The sequence below is a fragment of the Anomaloglossus baeobatrachus genome, chromosome 5 (genome assembly GCF_048569485.1).
Source record: "Anomaloglossus baeobatrachus isolate aAnoBae1 chromosome 5, aAnoBae1.hap1, whole genome shotgun sequence".
NCBI lineage: Eukaryota > Metazoa > Chordata > Amphibia > Anura > Aromobatidae > Anomaloglossus > Anomaloglossus baeobatrachus.
This window is the reverse complement of record NC_134357.1, coordinates 270,522,495-270,539,143: the sequence shown is the minus strand read 5'-3', so window position 1 is coordinate 270,539,143 and position 16,649 is coordinate 270,522,495. Positions and strand designations below refer to the sequence as shown.

General features: G+C 51.0%; 1 protein-coding gene across 1 annotated transcript in view; it reads right to left on the bottom strand.

The window, feature by feature from the left end:
• The window catches only part of RTN4RL2 (reticulon 4 receptor like 2), a 162,016-nt gene that overhangs the window by 98,534 nt on the left and 46,833 nt on the right, over positions 1–16,649 (bottom strand). The window lies entirely within an intron of this gene.

The window sequence follows — 16,649 nt, the reverse complement described above, 5'->3', positions numbered from 1 at the left end:
GTGATTTCTCTATTGTAGACCATTTGAATAGTGCTGACAGGTGCTGTTGCAGTCTATCTTTATCAGCATTTTTCCAGTTTTCTTTTTGGAAGTTTATTGGGGTCCCAGTAACCCAACTGTGTTCAGTCTGGAGAAGGACTTAAGTAAACATGGGGACTGATATCGATTTGGAGGTGCAGGAGATGGTTGTTGTATTGTAGGATGACTCCACTGGATAGTTGAGCACCTAGCGTGCAGGTAGCTGGAATGCCCATAACCATAACATCTGCATTCCACTATTAACCCAATCAAACATTTGTGGGTAGAAATGATGAAAAAGCTGTATAGATATCCAAATGAGTCGACCAACACTGAAAATGTGTAAAAGAGATCTGGGATCAGACTTGCTTGAATCTGATCGAGAGCATGACCAGAAGGATTCAGGCAGTGTTGAAAGCCAAAGGTGGATATACAAAATACTAACAAAATAATAAAAATTTAAATTTAGATTTTAGGTTTTAGGAGCAAAACATAAACAATGCGGTGATATGACAAGAATCTGCATAACTAATCATGTACTAAATAGTTGCAAGACAAATTTATGTATGAGATAGCCAAGATGATTGTCTATAAAATGAAGGTAGTATCCCGTTCAAAGCTGTAGTGGCTGGTGAGATATGGAGCCTGAAATCAAAGGTTCAAAACATTGTTACCCTTTTGTTCATCAGTAGTGATGAGCTGACCAGTGCAAGTTCAGGTTCACTGGGTTTGGCAGGACTAGAAAAAAAAATTTGGTTTGGGACTCGAACTTGAGCTCGGACGCTGAACCACATATAAATCATTGAAGATCCAAACTTGTGTGCTGTAAAATGGCTGTAAATGGTCATAGTAAGGGCTAGGGGGCTGAAAAACGATGCAAAAAAGGCACTTTATCCAAGTTTTTCCAATTCCCCTGGTGCAGTGGCAATTGGGGTATTACTTGTAGGGTTGATATCAGCATTGAATTGACAGGTGTCATCAAGTCCAGGGGTCAGTAATGGGTACGCGTCTATCAGACACCCCTATTACCAACCCGGCAAGCATACAGTTAAAAAAACACAGACGTAGGAAAAAAAGTTTATTTGAGTACACACTCCCCCGCATGCTCTCGTTCACAAATTTATTAATAAAAAAATCCTCGACGTTCAGATGTAATCCAATTGGGGAATAAACACTCCCCCACACTCGCGCGTTCACAAATTTATTAATTAAAAATAAATCCTGGAAGTTCTGACGTAATCCAGAGAGTAATGTTCCACAAGGGAGTATGGGGGAGTGTTTATTCCCGAATTGGATTATTTCGTAAAGTTGAGGATTTTTGTTATTAATAAAGTGGTGAACATTGGCTTATGGGGGAGTGTGTATTCAAATATTTTTTTTTTCTTATGTCTGAGTTGTTTTTAACTCTAACTCTACGGCTGCCAGGTTAGTAATACTTTTGGGGTTGATGTCAGCTGCAAATTGAAAGCTGGCATCAAACTCAGGGGTTAGTAATGGATAGATGTCTATCAGACACCCCAATTCCTAACCTAGCAAGTATAGAGTTAAAAAACCCCCCACAAACATAGGGAATTTTTTTTTTTTTTTAATAAAGACTTCCCACATGCCCTCATTCACCAATGTATTAATTAAAAAGAAACCCTTGAAGTTCCATAGTAATCCAATGGAGTAATGTCCCACAACGCCAATTGATTCTTACGGAGCTGTGTTCTCAGAACTAGACTGCATAGGTTTTTGCCGGTCAGTTGCAGCCCAGAATTTCTCATGAGAGGCGACGTCAGTAACTCAGTGACGTCACCGCTCTTGAAAAATTCTGGGCCTCTCACTGACCGGCAGTGACTTATGCAGCCTCGTTCTGAGAACATTCTCAGAACAAATCTACATAGGAATTCATAAATATCGTGGGACGTTACTCTGTGGATTACTTTGGCTGGTTATAAAAATAGGGTGGAGCCCACACTGCTTTTAAAATTATTTATTGAAATCATTTTTAAAAATGGTTTGGGCTCCGCCCTTTTTTTTGATAACCAGCCAAGGGAATCCTGACAGCTGAAGGTTGCAGCACGTAGTGGTCTGCTTTACCTGAGCTGGTTATCAAAAATAGATGGGAGCCCACTTCATTCTACTTTTTTCTTTATTGTTCACAGCAGCGTACAGGCAATTTCCTCATGCAATAAAGCTTGTTTATTGGCCACACTACCGTCTTTCAGCAAACTTTATTAGCATATGAAGTGTACACGAACTTCAAACTCGGACGTTGACTTTTTTTAATGTCTGAGTTTGAATCTAAGGCTGGAAACACACTTATGCGTGTAAAATCGGTCCGAGTTGCATGAAAAAAACTCGGCCGATTTTAGTTCACGTTAGGTCAGAGTGCAACGCAAGTGCGATGCTTTTTTTTAAAATTATTTAATGACTTGCATAGCGTGTATAATGCGTGTGTTTTCCTTTTTTTTCTCAGCAGCTGTCATCTGCCATTGAGCTCTGCTACATGGCCGCTGACAGCAGACACAGCCAGAGCTATGTAGCAGAGCTGAATGGCCGCTGACAGCAGACACAGCCAGAGCTATGTAGCAGAGCTGAATGGCCGCTGACAGCAGACACAGCCAGAGCTATGTAGCAGAGCTGAATGGCCGCTGACAGCAGCCACAGGCAGAGCTATGTAGCAGAGCTGAATGGCCGCTGACAGCAGACACAGCCAGAGCTATGTAGCAGAGCTGAATGGCCGCTGACAGCAGACACAGACAGAGCCGCACGATCAGAATGAAATTGGATGAACGTCACCCGACTTCATTGTCATCCCGCGGCTCTGTCTGTGTGGCATGGCCTGATTTTCGGTCACCGGTGAAGGTCTCACCGGTGACCATAAATCCCCTGAGTGACCGCAGTGATCGGTGCTATCAGCGGGGTGCCGTCACTGAGGTTACCCGCGGCCACAGCTGCAGTCCTCCTGCTGAGAGCAGTGGCCGCGAGTAACCTGAGTGATGTCATCGCTGATAGCGCGACTCATTTCAGTCGCTGCGGGGAGCTCACAGAGAGCGGTCGTGCTCTGTGACCGCTCTCTGTCAGCTTCCGATGTAGCAGAGCTGACAGCGTCAAGGGACCTCTGTGGATTACGTTGGACATGGAAGGGTATTTGGGGACTTGAATAAAGTGGTGAAAGAGGTTGTTTTTTTTGTTATTTATTTCAAATACAGGATTTTTTGGTGTATGTCTTCATTTACTTAATCTTACATGTTAATCATGGAAGGTATCTCGGGGAGACGCCTGCCATGATTAATCTAGGACTTAGTGGCAGCTATGGGCTGCTGCCATTAACTCCTTATTACCTCGATTGCCAACGCCCCAGGGCAATTCGGGATGGCCGGGTACAGTCCCGGGACTGTCGCATCTCATGGATGCGGCTATTTCGGGCGGCTGCTGGCTGATATTGTTAGGGTGGGGGGCTCCCCATAACGTGAGGCTCCCCATCCTGAGAATACCAGCCTGCAGCCATGTGGCTTTACCCTGGCTGGTATTATTTTTTAACTGCATGATATAGACCCGCCCACCGGCAGCTGTGATTGGTTGCAGTGAGACAGCTGTCACTCATCATGGGGGCGTGTCTAACTGCAACCAATCATAGGCACCGGTGGGCGGGGAAAGCAGGGAATACGAGATTGAATAATGAGCGGCTGGCTTTTTCAAAAGAGGAGAAGCTGCCGGAGCAGTATGAACGCCGTGCAGTGCCGCACCGGTGATCGGGGATCGGTGAGTATGTGAGAGAGGGGGAGAAAGGGATAGACCCACATGGACAGAGAGAGAGAGACTGATGTGACGCCCTGGGCAAGCCAGGGGTCACAGGTCATCACACCACCACACCCTACATCCCAGTTAGGAACACCAAAGCTACTAAAATCCTTGTTGCCTTCCTCCAGGGGCTGATGTTCACACCAGGGGGTGGGCCAGGTGGTTGGCTCCGCCCACCGAGGAGTACACAGCCCTGGAGGCGGGAAGAACCAGGCAGTCAGCTCAGGGAAGAGCTAGAGTACAGTGAGGGAAGTGAAAGTAGAAGGAAGTGGTAGAGGAGCTAAGTGAAAGTGAAGTAGTAGTGGAGCAAAGAAGAAAAGAGCAAAAGTGAGCGTAGAAAGACCTGAAGTTAGTCCAGCTAAGTGCAGGACAGTGTCAGCAAGGTCAGCAACAGCGGTGATCGTCTGGAGGGGGACTGCTCGGAGGTTGCTGGAAGGACCGCGGACGGGTAGTGGCCCGGCGGTCTGGAGCAGTATACGAAGAACAGTCAGCACCAGGGCAGGGGCCTCTCAGACCCCGGCAAGGCTAGGAGTCGCCATAATTTGCCGAATCCGTCAGTGAAGGGGACGTCGATCCCCCAACAACCAAGTCCCGACTGAAGGCAACAGTCCAACCATTGAGGAGGAACACCGCCACCGTCAGGGCACCAGTTCCTCAGGGCCAGCGTCTGCGGGCAAGAGAGGGCTCCTCCGGCCCATATCCAAGCCGGGGAGCGGGTTACCGGTGGGAACCCATCGCTACCAACACAGAAACACTAGGTGCAGGTCAGAGGGACATCACCGTTACCTGCTGGGAGAGCAAGTGCAGCCGTCCGTGGGAACCGTCTTTCCAGCCGTGTGGTTTACCGTAAAACTGTGTCAACGTCTCAGGCTGAGTGAGTACCACAGTGCCGCAAGGTACAGCGCTGCCCCCGCGTCCCTGCGCCCACCAGGCCCTGCACCTTCCACTCCATCACTGGGCCCCGGGATCACCAACCCCTACCCACGGAGGGGCAACACAACACCTGGCTGCTCCGCATCACCACTCCCGGGATCCCCATATTGAGCAACGGTGGTGCTACAAATCACCACAACCGTGGGTGGCGTGTAAGGGGTGGGCAGACCCCTTACAAGGAGGCGCAGTTTCCCCCTGAAAGCTGTTAATGTTGATGTGATTTAATAAAGATGTTTTATTCTGTTTTAGTGGGCAACAAGAAATCGAATGGGAAGAGTGCCAATACCGGAGGCGTACCCAACAAAGACCGGTACTGGCTGAGATTTCCCGGCCGAGAAGCACACTAGCGGTATCACCTGAAGTCATGACCGGACAGAGTGCTGACCCAGAGAAGGGGACCCCGGTGGTGTTGGCAATTCACCAGAGCCTGGTCACACACCCGGTGATCGTCGTGGGCAGCCCACAGCCGTCCCATTCAGCGACCCCGTCACCCCCATCGGGGGTTGAAGAGGCAAAACCGGAGGCAGAGGCACCAGAACCAACCGTCAACTACGAACCATTCCGGAGGCTGCGTCACTTGCCAGGTCAGTCCCTTTGTGATTATGTGTTAGGGCTCAGCGGGCTGAGTGGCAGCGCGCATACCACCCCGAGTGACCCGTAATGACCGGAGGTGATGGACATGTTCATGTTGAAGACCGGCATTGTTCCAGAGCCGGAAAAGTTTCACAGTTTGCAACCAAAGTTTAAGCTACCGAGCCTGGAAGGAGCCGATGCTGGACTGAGCCCAGGGGCCCCTTCTGTGTTGCCAAAGAAGACTTTGTTGTTTTATGATCCTGCCTTCAAAGACCGGGAGTGCTGTGAAAGCCTCCGGGCACATTGTCTACAAAGACCGGGAGTGCTATGAAAGCCCCCGGGCACACCATCTACTAAGACCGGGAGCTCCCAGGAGGGACTCCGGGCGCCAGACTTGTGCGCCCCTTGAGTGTGCCTTCATGTGAACATTTTTTAAGGTTTTTATAAAAGTGACTTTGCTGCTAAGTTTGTATATTGCTCAGTTTCTGTTTTTCAGGTGCGGGCCTTGCCGGGAGGCTAAGGCTTAAAGAGGGGAGGAATGTAAGGGGTGGGCAGACCCCTTACAAGGAGGCGCAGTTTCCCCCTGAAAACTGTTAATGTTGATGTGATTTAATAAAGATGTTTTATTCTGTTTTAGTGGGTTTCCCCTAGTGGCCGGGTGGGACGGCTGTCCCCACAGCAACAGTGTAGGAGCAAGGTGGAGCCGGCAGCAGAAGGGGGAGGGAGAAAAGGAGTTGTTAAAGAAAAAGTTAGAGTCTGAGGCAGTTGAGTACGGGACGGGAGAGAAGAAGCAGAAGGAACAGAGTGTGGGAGCTGGGTGAACAGGAAAGTGAAGGAAAAGAAGAGAAGAAGTGTCCTCAAGGGTGAAGCAGTATTGGTGTGGGTCCAGTCTGTGTTAGCCGGAGTGGGAGCCAGGTGAAGTGGAGTAGCCGGGCACATCCCCACTAGAGGAGACATCCAGAGAAGGTTTTCCCCAGCCGAAAGTTGTGACATCATCTGCGTATTGCCTCTGTCATGAAGAAGTGTACAATAAACATGCCTGCTGGTTCAATTGATCCACGTCTATCAAGTGTTTGTATCTCTGACGGCGACATCTGCGCCACCACACTCTCCCCCACCAAGTCATCTCCTGTCCCAAAAGTGACGGCGGAGCCAGGGGTAAGCCTGCTAGAAAAAGGGGCCACGACTACAACCCCCGAGGCACCCCTGGCACCCCGTTACAGGCGTCACGGACAATAAACAATCCGACACCCAAACAACCCCCCTTTCACTCACGGCCGAGGAGCGCCGCTAGAGTCACCCGGGATACGGCCCACCGCTCGAGCCACCGAGCAGCAGCAGGCCGCAGCAGCCGCGGCGGCCGGACCCGAGCAGCAGTGGGAGAGCGCGGCGTCCCCTCCTCCGCCCGCGACAACTTGGTGTCACGAACAGGATCTTACCGCTCTGCCATTGGGTAGAGGTGCGCCTTGTAACCACCGGAGGTATCCGGCTGAAAATTTCCAGAAGTCGCCATCTTTGGCGCGAAAAGTTCCCGCTCGAGCGTCTTCTCGAGTAGCAGAGGCGTGAAGGCCAAAACTCCGCCCCAGTAGAAGAGTGGCCGGAAAGAAGCTAAGGGGGACGCGATGGCGGCATGTAACTGCAGCTATAAAAGCAGGGACGCCAGGACTCTGCAGTCACTTCGTTCCTGGAAGAAAAAGTCGCTATGTGGATGCCGTCCCGAAACACCGTGGCCCCCGCGCCGGGAACCGCAGCGGGGGTGGAAATCCGGACCGCACAGCTCCACCTAAGGCTGCAGGTCAAAATGCAGCTTCTCTTGGAGGAGTGGGAGACCGACATGGCGGACATTATAGCCACCGTGCGGAGACGCGAGGAGGAAGCGGAGGAAGGGAGGGTGAGTGACCCACGCCCCTATGTCCCCGAGGGACCGGTCGCTGCGGCTGAGGGACCCCGTCCAAGCCCTCTCCCTCCGCTGCCTTCTTCGCCACCCGTCTCAGAGGCCGTGACCCCGCCACTAGGCCCGCTGCCACCGCAACCGGTAGCGATACCCAGCATGCCCGCCCCGGCGGGCCGACCTGCAGCCGGAGCCCGTAGCAAGTTGGAGGTGTTGCCGTGGAAGGCCCCGAAGTCTGCATCGGAGGCAGCCCCTGAGAAGTTCCCCGAGCCGGAGCCGATGACCCGCTCCGAGCCGAAGGCCAAGCCGCGGAAAGCCCCTGTGCCCATCCCCCACACCTTGGCTGAGGTAGCGCCGGGTTGTTGCTGTAAGGCAGCGCCCAAGGCCAAGACACCGCGGGACACGCCGCCCAGATTCCTGACAGTGGGCAATGTCCAAGATGTCCCGCGGGGCCCGACCCGTGCGCCGGAGCTCGCAGCAGCCCCGTATTGGGACAGGGAGCCGATACCGCTGGGCCTGGAGATTGGAGAGAGAGAGAGGAAGAAGGCTGAGCTGGTGGCCCGAGCTATCCGAGAAAAGGAGAATCTCCGCCAGGCCACGTTCCGTGTCCGGGGTCCACTGTACGAGTGGCAGGTGAGGCGGTTTGATGTCCACCGGGGCTACGGGTTTATCTATGAGCCGGGCCTGGAGGCCGAAGTGTTTGTAGCCCGGCGGGATGTGAATGCCCACCTGCCTAAGGAGCATCCCGGCCGCAACCTAATGCCGGGAGACATTGTTCAGTATACACAGCACTGTGGAGAGAGGGGGTGGTTTGCCCTGGATGTGAAACTGCGGGGCAGCCAGGAGAGCAGAGTGAGTCCTGCACCCCCTCCCGCAGATGAGGCTGAAGGCCTGGAGTAGGGCAGCGGAGCACCGTTGTCCAGTCCCCGTTGGGACCACCTTTGTGTTTGTTGTTTAAAAGTTTGAAAAAGTTGAGAATGATAAGAAAAATGATGATTACCGAGTACTTCACCTGATTTACAGTGAGTGAACCGGCCGGAGCCGGCACCGTTGTCCCCGTGGGGACCGTTTAAAAAGTTTAGCATGGGAACTATCCATGGACAAGCCCGTGAACTTGCAGGGCAACCACAAACGTTAAGGGGCTTGTAAATATGTTGTTTTACCGTACCGTTTCCGCAGTGGCCGCCTCAGGAGAGGCAGGTTGGAGGGAGGGCCCTCAGCAGAGCAGGCTGGGGCCCAGCCACCAAAGGAACCGGTGGATACCCTCTGGAGGGGAAGAACAGATCCCGCTCGGGTAACTGGTGCTGGACTGTGGGTCAAGGGGCGCTGTCTGGGCTTTAGGGGCAGCATCAGGGCCAGGTTGCTTGGGTGGGAGAGAGCGGAAACCGTACCCGTAAAACCGTTTAGTAACGTTTAAGAAATGTGCCTCCCGTTGTGGGATGATGTTATGCTTTATATGTTTACTTTTTACATTTTACAGAAAAATAAAACCGGTGTTGGACGGGCAGCCCGCGGACGGTCTGCATTTTGCTAAGGGGGAATGTGACGCCCTGGGCAAGCCAGGGGTCACAGGTCATCATACCACCACACCCTACATCCCAGTTAGGAACACCAAAGCTACTAAAATCCTTGTTGCCTTCCTCCAGGGGCTGATGTTCACACCAGGGGGTGGGCCAGGCGGTTGGCTCCGCCCACCGAGGAGTACACAGCCCTGGAAGCGGGAAGAACCAGGCAGTCAGCTCAGGGAAGAGCTAGAGTACAGTGAGGGAAGTGAAAGTAGAAGGAAGTGGTAGAGGAGCTAAGTGAAAGTGAAGTAGTAGTGGAGCAAAGAAGAAAAGAGCAAAAGTGAGCGTAGAAAGACCTGAAGTTAGTCCAGCTAAGTGCAGGACAGTGTCAGCAAGGTCAGCAACAGCGGTGATCGTCTGGAGGGGGACTGCTCGGAGGTTGCTGGAAGGACCGCGGACGGGTAGTGGCCCGGCGGTCTGGAGCAGTATACGAAGAACAGTCAGCACCAGGGCAGGGGCCTCTCGGACCCCGGCAAGGCTAGGAGTCGCCATAATTTGCCAAATCCGTCAGTGAAGGGGACGTCGATCCCCCAACAACCAAGTCCCGACTGAAGGCAACAGTCCAACCATTGAGGAGGAACACCGCCACCGCCAGGGCACCAGTTCCTCAGGGCCAGCGTCTGCGGGCAAGAGAGGGCTCCTCCGGCCCATATCCAAGCCGGGGAGCGGGTTACCGGTGGGAACCCATCACTACCAACACAGAAACACTAGGTGCAGGTCAGAGGGACATCACCGTTACCTGCTGGGAGAGCAAGTGCAGCCGTCCGTGGGAACCGTCTTTTCAGCCGTGTGGTTTACCGTAAAACTGTGTCAACGTCTCAGGCTGAGTGAGTACCACAGTGCCGCAAGGCACAGCGCTGCCCCCGCGTCCCTGCACCCACCAGGCCCTGCACCTTCCACTCCATCACTGGGCCCCGGGATCACCAACCCCTACCCACGGAGGGGCAACACAACACCTGGCTGTTCCGCATCACGACTCCCAGGATCCCCATATTGAGCAGCAGTGGTGCTACAAATCACAACAACCGTGGGTGGCGTCACGGACAATAAACAATCCCCACACTCAAACAACCCCCCTTTCACTCACGGCCGAGGAGCGCCGCTAGAGTCCCCGGGATCCGGCCCACCGCTCGAGCCACCGAGCAGCAGCAGGCCGCAGCAGCCGCGGTGGCCGAACCCGAGCAGCAGTGGGAGAGCGCGGCGTCCCCTCCTCCGCCCGCGACACTGACAGAGAGAGAGACCGACCAACAGACCGACCGACAGAGAGAGAATAGATACCGAGAGGGAGAGACCGACTGACATTAATCGCATGTTTCTCAAAACACTGGAAATGAGTGAGGTCTCACAACGTCGGTCAATCTCTATAATTGACCGACATTGTGAGACCTCACTCATTTCCAGTGTTTTGAGAAACATGTGATTAATGTATTTAGAAAAATGAATGTCACTAGGATGGTGTGAGTGCCGGTCCGTGTTACATGCATTTTTTTCACGCTCCCATAGAGTTGCATTAGAGAGACTCGTGTGAGAAACTCTCCAAAAAGCAGCATGCTGCGATTTTTTGCTCAGTCCGATTTGGACTGAGAAAAAAAAATCGCAGATGAGAGCTGAATCATTGACTAACATGTGTCCGAGTGCAATGCGAAAATTTCTCGCATTGCACTACTGCAAGAAACTCGCAAGTGAGAAGCTGGCCTAAGACCCGAACCCCAAACTTTACAGTTTGGGTTCACTCATCCCTAATTCATCAGTTTACTTCCCTTGGCTGTTATCAATGGTTATTAATGGTTTGCTGAGGAATGTTCTGCCATGCTGAATGCGTTTAGGCATACAAATCATTTAAGGCAGGTCCCTTTGCAACGGTCAATCGATAACATCCCGGATTGGGGTCAATTGGAGAGAAGTCTAGAGATGCTGCATGCTGTAGCATGTTTACAGGTTTCCACATTTTTTCATGTTACACCCACAAACATAAATATATTTTATTTGGGATTTTATTTGATATACCAACACTAAGTATCAAGTTTTGTGAAGTATTAAGGAATTGAAACATCATTCTAATTATTTTAAAAATATAGATCTGAAAATAGTTATGGGCATTTGCATTCAGCCCCCATGAGTCAATACTTTGTAGGACCACCTTTTGCTGCAATTACTGCTGCAAGTCTTTTGAATATGTCTCTACTGGGTTTGCACATCTAGAGGCTGAAATTTTTCCATATTCTTCTTTGAAACATAGCTCTAAGGCTATGTGCGCACGTTGCGTACTAGCCCAGCACCGTAAAAGGTGCGCTTCAGAGCGCAGCTGAAAAGCTCCGTTCTGAAGCGCATGGTGCCGGCGAGAACGTGCGCTCTGCCTGCAGCTCCTGCCATAGACAGAGCAGGAGCTGCCGGCAAAGCGCAGGAAAGAAGTGACATGTCACTTCTTTTTACGCAGCGCTTCGGCAGTAGCCGAAGAGCTGCGCTCTAAAACGCCACGTGCGCACGGCCCCTGCACAATTTCCATAGACTGTGCAGGGGACGCAGGACGCATGTAGTTACGCTGCGCTACAAAGCGCAGTGTAACTGCATGAATTTACGCAACGTGCGCACATAGCTTAACAGTGAAATTAGATGGAGAGCATCTGTGAACAGCAATTTTCAAGTTTTGCTGCAGATTCTCAATTTGATTTAGGTCTGAATTTTGACTGGGTTATTCACACACTTGAATATGCTTTGATCTAAACCAGACCTGGGCAAAGTGCTGCCCAAGTGTGGACCAAGGCAGCCGAAGGGCTGAAAACTATGGCCCACAGGCTGCACCATTCCTTCTGCTTGCTGCACACATACTGCTACCTACATCCTCAGGATGCGGATAGTGAATACAGTGATGGAGAACGGAGCTGCTGGCTCCTTCTTACTAGAGATGAGCGAACCGGTCCCGGTTCGGCTCGAGGTAGGTTCGCCGAACGGAGGTCCCGTTCGAGTTCGGCTCGTCGAACGTTCGACGAACCGAACTCGAACTGCATAGGAAACAATGGCAGGCAATCACAAACACATAAAAACACCTAGAAAACACCCTCAAAGGTGTCCAAAAGGTCACAAACAACTCACAACACAACACAAACACATGGGAAAGTGACAAGGACATATACTTATGCAAAAACAAAAGAGCTGGACAAGGAAAAAGAGGAGGAGACACAGATATAGGCATGGCACGCCCTTCTAAAGTCATGTAAAACACCGCAAGGTGACTCCAAGCGGAGTCTCCCTTTTTTTCCAAAAATTGGGCCCCACACACACCCACCCATTCAGTGGCAGCACTTGTGCCCCAGTTATACACTTCACAGCTAGATTTGCATCAAGCACATTCAAAAATACGCCATTCTTATCCGTCCCCAGGATGACACCGGGGTAGGTAGCAAAGTCTTTGCTGAACCATGACTTGTTCATCTTGGCTTCTTTTAAAAACAATGTAAGCAAGGGTTACTCCAAGCGGAGTCTCCCTTTTTTTCCAAAAATTGTGCCCCACACACACCCACCCATTCAGTGGCAGCACTTGTGCCCTAGTTGTACACTTCACAGCTAGATTTGCATCAAGCACATTCCAAATCCACAAGCATTTACTCTCCCCAGGATGACACAGGGGTTGTAAATTCCTTCTGGATCCATGACTTGTTCATTTTGATGAACGTCAGTCTGTCCACATTGTCACTGGACAGACGCGTGCACTTATCTGTCAGCACACACCCAGCAGCACTGAAGACACGTTCAGAGACAACGCTGGCAGCTGGACACGACAAAATCTCCAAGGCGTAAGTTGAGAGCTCTGGCCATTTTTCTAGGTTTGAAGCCCAAAAGGAGCAAGGCTCCATTTGCAAAGTCATGGCATCGATGTTCATTTGGAGATACTCCTGTATCATCCTCTCCAGCCGTTGACTATGTGTCAGACTTGTTGTCTCTGGTGGCCTTGCAAAGGAGGGTCTAAAAAAATTATGAAAAGATTCCATAAAATTGCTGTTACCAGCACCAGATACGGTCCTACTGGTACGTGTAGACTGTTGAAGATGACGAGACCGTCCCATGTTTGTCAAGTTACAACTGGGAGATTCACTCCCTGCACCTGCACGGTTGTTTGGTGGAAAAGCGGATCTAAGATCGAGTAACAGCTTCTGCTGATACTCCTGCATACGTGCGTCCCTTTCTATGGCTGGAATTATGTCACAAAATTTGGACTTGTACCGGGGATCTAATAGTGTGGCAAGCCAGTAGTCATCATCACTTCTAATTTTGACAATACGAGGGTCATGTTGGAGGTAGTGCAACAAGAAGGCACTCATGTGTCTTGCGCAGCCATGCGGACCAAGGCAACGCTGTGTTTGTGGCATAGAGGTGCTTACCGTTCTTTCTTCCTCTGACATCTCCCCCCAACCTCTTTCAACTGAAATTTGACCAAGGTCTCCCTCATCTGCTGAGTCTTCCATGTCCATGGACAGTTCGTCCTCCATTTCTTCATGTCCTCCTGCACCTTCCTCAACATCTCGCCTGCTACCATGCGCCCTTGTTGATCCCTGTCCCCCATGCTCCCATGCCTGGCGCCTTGGTGATGATGAACGTCTGGACCTTGGTGATGTTGTTGTGTCTTGCGCATATGAATCCTCCTGTAGTTCATCCCCTTCCTGTTGTCCCACCCCCTGACTCCGAATAGTGTTTAGCATGTGTTCCAGCATGTAAATGACTGGAATCGTCATGCTGATAATGGCATTGTCAGCGCTAAACATATTCGTCGCCATGTCGAAACTGTGCAGAAGGGTGCATAGGTCCTTGATCTGAGACCACTCCATCAGGGTGATCTGCCCCACCTCTGCATCTCGTTGGCCCAGGCTATACGTCATGACGTATTGCACCAGGGCACGGCGGTGCTGCCACAGTCGCTGTAACATGTGGAGAGTTGAATTCCAGCGTGTCGCCACATCGCATTTCAGGCGATGAACCGGCAGGCCGAAAGACTTCTGGAGCGATGCAAGTCGCTCAGCTGCGGCGCTTGAACGGCGGAAGTGAGCAGACAGTTTTCGTGCCCTGTTCAGAAGGCCATCTAGGCCGGGATACTGTGTTAAAAATTGCTGCACGACAAGGTTCAACACGTGAGCCATACAAGGTACGTGTGTCACCTTGCCCAGGCGAAGGGCCGCACCCAGGTTTGCAGCATTGTCGCACACGGCCTTACCAGGCTGCAGGTTGAGTGGAGACAACCATTTATTAAACTCGGACCGGAGAGCTGACCACAACTCCTCAGCTGTGTGACTCTTATTCCCAAGACATGTCAAGCTAAAGACCGCCTGATGCCGTTGCGCTCTGCTGCCAGCATAGTAATGTGGAGTGCGTGATTCCTTCTGTGCAGTGAGAACGCTGGTGGCCTGACCAGGCAGGCTTGGGGCGGAGGTGGAGGACCCAGATGAGGTGGAGGATGCAGAAGCAGTGGCGGAACTTGGACAGACAGAGGATTGACACACAAGTCGTGGGGACGGCAAGACTTGTGCAGCAGACCCTTCACCATCTATCACCATAGTTACCCAGTGCCCAGTCAGCGACATGTAACGTCCCTGTCCATGCTTACTGGTCCAAGTATCGGTGGTGAAATGCACCCGTTCACACACAGAGTTTCTCAAGGAAGCGGTGATGTTGTGTGCGACATGCTGGTGTAGCGCGGGCACACCTTTCTTAGAGAAGTAGTGGCGACTAGGCATCTGGTACTGGGGCACAGCGACAGACATAAGGTCTCTAAAATCCTGTGTGTCCACTAGGCGGAAAGGCAGCATTTCTGTAGCCAACAGCTTACAGAGGGATAGAGTCAACCTCTTAGCTTTGTCATGGGTCGCAGGAAATGGCCTTTTATTTGTCCACATCTGAGGGACAGAGATCTGGCTGCTGTGTGTAGACGGTGTTGAGTAGGGTGTCCCTGGAAAAATGCAGGTTTGTGAGGAAAGTGCAGGCGGAGACATGATGTTGCCTTCATCCAAAGTTGGTGCTATCGATGTCTGAGAGAGCTGTACACACTCACTTGTTTCCCCTTCCAAAACAACTGACGACCTACCAAGCAAACTGCCTGTTGCGGTTACAGTGGTGGAAGTTGTGGGTGGAAAAACAGGTGTGACAGCTGTCCCCACAGTCCTAGAAGATGACGAGCGCGCGGATGCACTGGAAGGGGCAGGCGGTGGATGGTTCGCTCCGCTAGGCCGCATTGTAGCAAGGTGAGCTTCCCACCGGGACATATGATATTTATTCATGTGACGATTCATGGAAGAAGTTGTCAAACTGCTGAGGTTTTGACCTCTACTAATAGAAGCATGACAAATTTTACAGATCACATAATTTGGGCGATCTTTTGCTATGTCAAAAAAGGACCAGGCTAGGCAAGGCTTAGAGGGCATGCAACCTGTTGATCCACCCCGACTAGTGCTCAGAGGCAGAGTGGTGGCTGAGGATGCAGTTGTAGACGTGCTACCAGTACTCCGACTCTGTCCAGGAAGGCGCAAGGTAACTTCGTCATCAGTTGCATCCTCCTCCACCACCTCTGTTGACCTCCTCGAGTGCCTGACTGTGGGTTGACAGTAGGTGGGATCTAGAACTTCGTCATCAATTGTTGTGTTTGCACTCCCCTCCTCCTCAGACCGAGCCTCTTCTTGCCCTGACCGAATATTTAAGTTGTCATCCCAATCGGGTATCTGAGTCTCATCTTCATCAGTATGTTCCTCATTGTCTATAACCACAGGTGTTACAGTTTGTGACAAAGGGTCAACATTATGCTCCGAAACTTGGTCCTCACGGCCTGAATCAGAGTCACAAAGGTTCTGGGCATCACTGCAGACCATTTCCTGTTCTGTACTCACTGTAGCTTGGGAGCAGACCTCTGATTCCCAGGCTATAGTGTGACTGAACAGCTCTGCAGACTCAGCCATCTCAGTTCCACCATACTGTGCAGGGCTGATGGAGACTTCAGAGCTGGGAGAAATCAAGTTTGATTGGGATGACAACTCAGAGGACTGGTGTTTTTAGGATGCGGTACTTGAAGTGGCTGAGAGGGCACTTGTTGGACCACTTGAGATCCATTCAAGCATTTTCCTTTTTTGGCCATCATCTACCTTTGTTCCTGTTGTTCGTGTCCGTAAAAAAGGGAGCACATCGGATTGTCCACGGTAAGTAGTAGACATCTTACTTTTGCTGGTAGATGGTCTATCTTCAGCAGATGATAATGGAGCTTTGCCACCTTCCCCACGGGCAAAACCTTTTTTGCCTTTTCCACCACGCCTCTTCACCTTTCCACCAGCATCTGTCATTTTGCCACTCATGTTGATTGCGACAAGATTGTGGACTGAAAATGTGGTAGTAAAAATTGAGAGGTGGTGTAGATTGCAGTGGTGGTCTAGCTTTATTAACAGCAGAATAATAAAGAATAAATATCCCTGACAATGCAACTACGGCCCTTAAACTGGCAGCAAAAATTGCTAGTATAATGGCTTAGTTATAATGAGTTGGAGTGTGCAATGCAGGCAGACGTGCTGCAAATGTCTTTGCACTAGTGTGACTAGACAAATGTCCAATAGCCACGTTTAGGATGCCACTAGGTACACTGAGTGTTTGCTAGTATAATGGCTTAGTTATAATGAGTTGGAGTGTGCAATGCAGGTAGAGGTGCTGCAAATGTCTTTGCACTAGTGTGACTAGACAACAGTCCAATAGCCACGTTTAGGATGCCACTAGGTACACTGAGTGTTTGCTAGTATAATGGCTTAGTTATAATGAGTTGGAGTGTGCAATGCAGGCATAGGTGCTGCAAATGTCTTTGCACTAGTGTGACTAGACAAATGTCCAATAGCCACGTTTAGGATGCCACTAGGTAC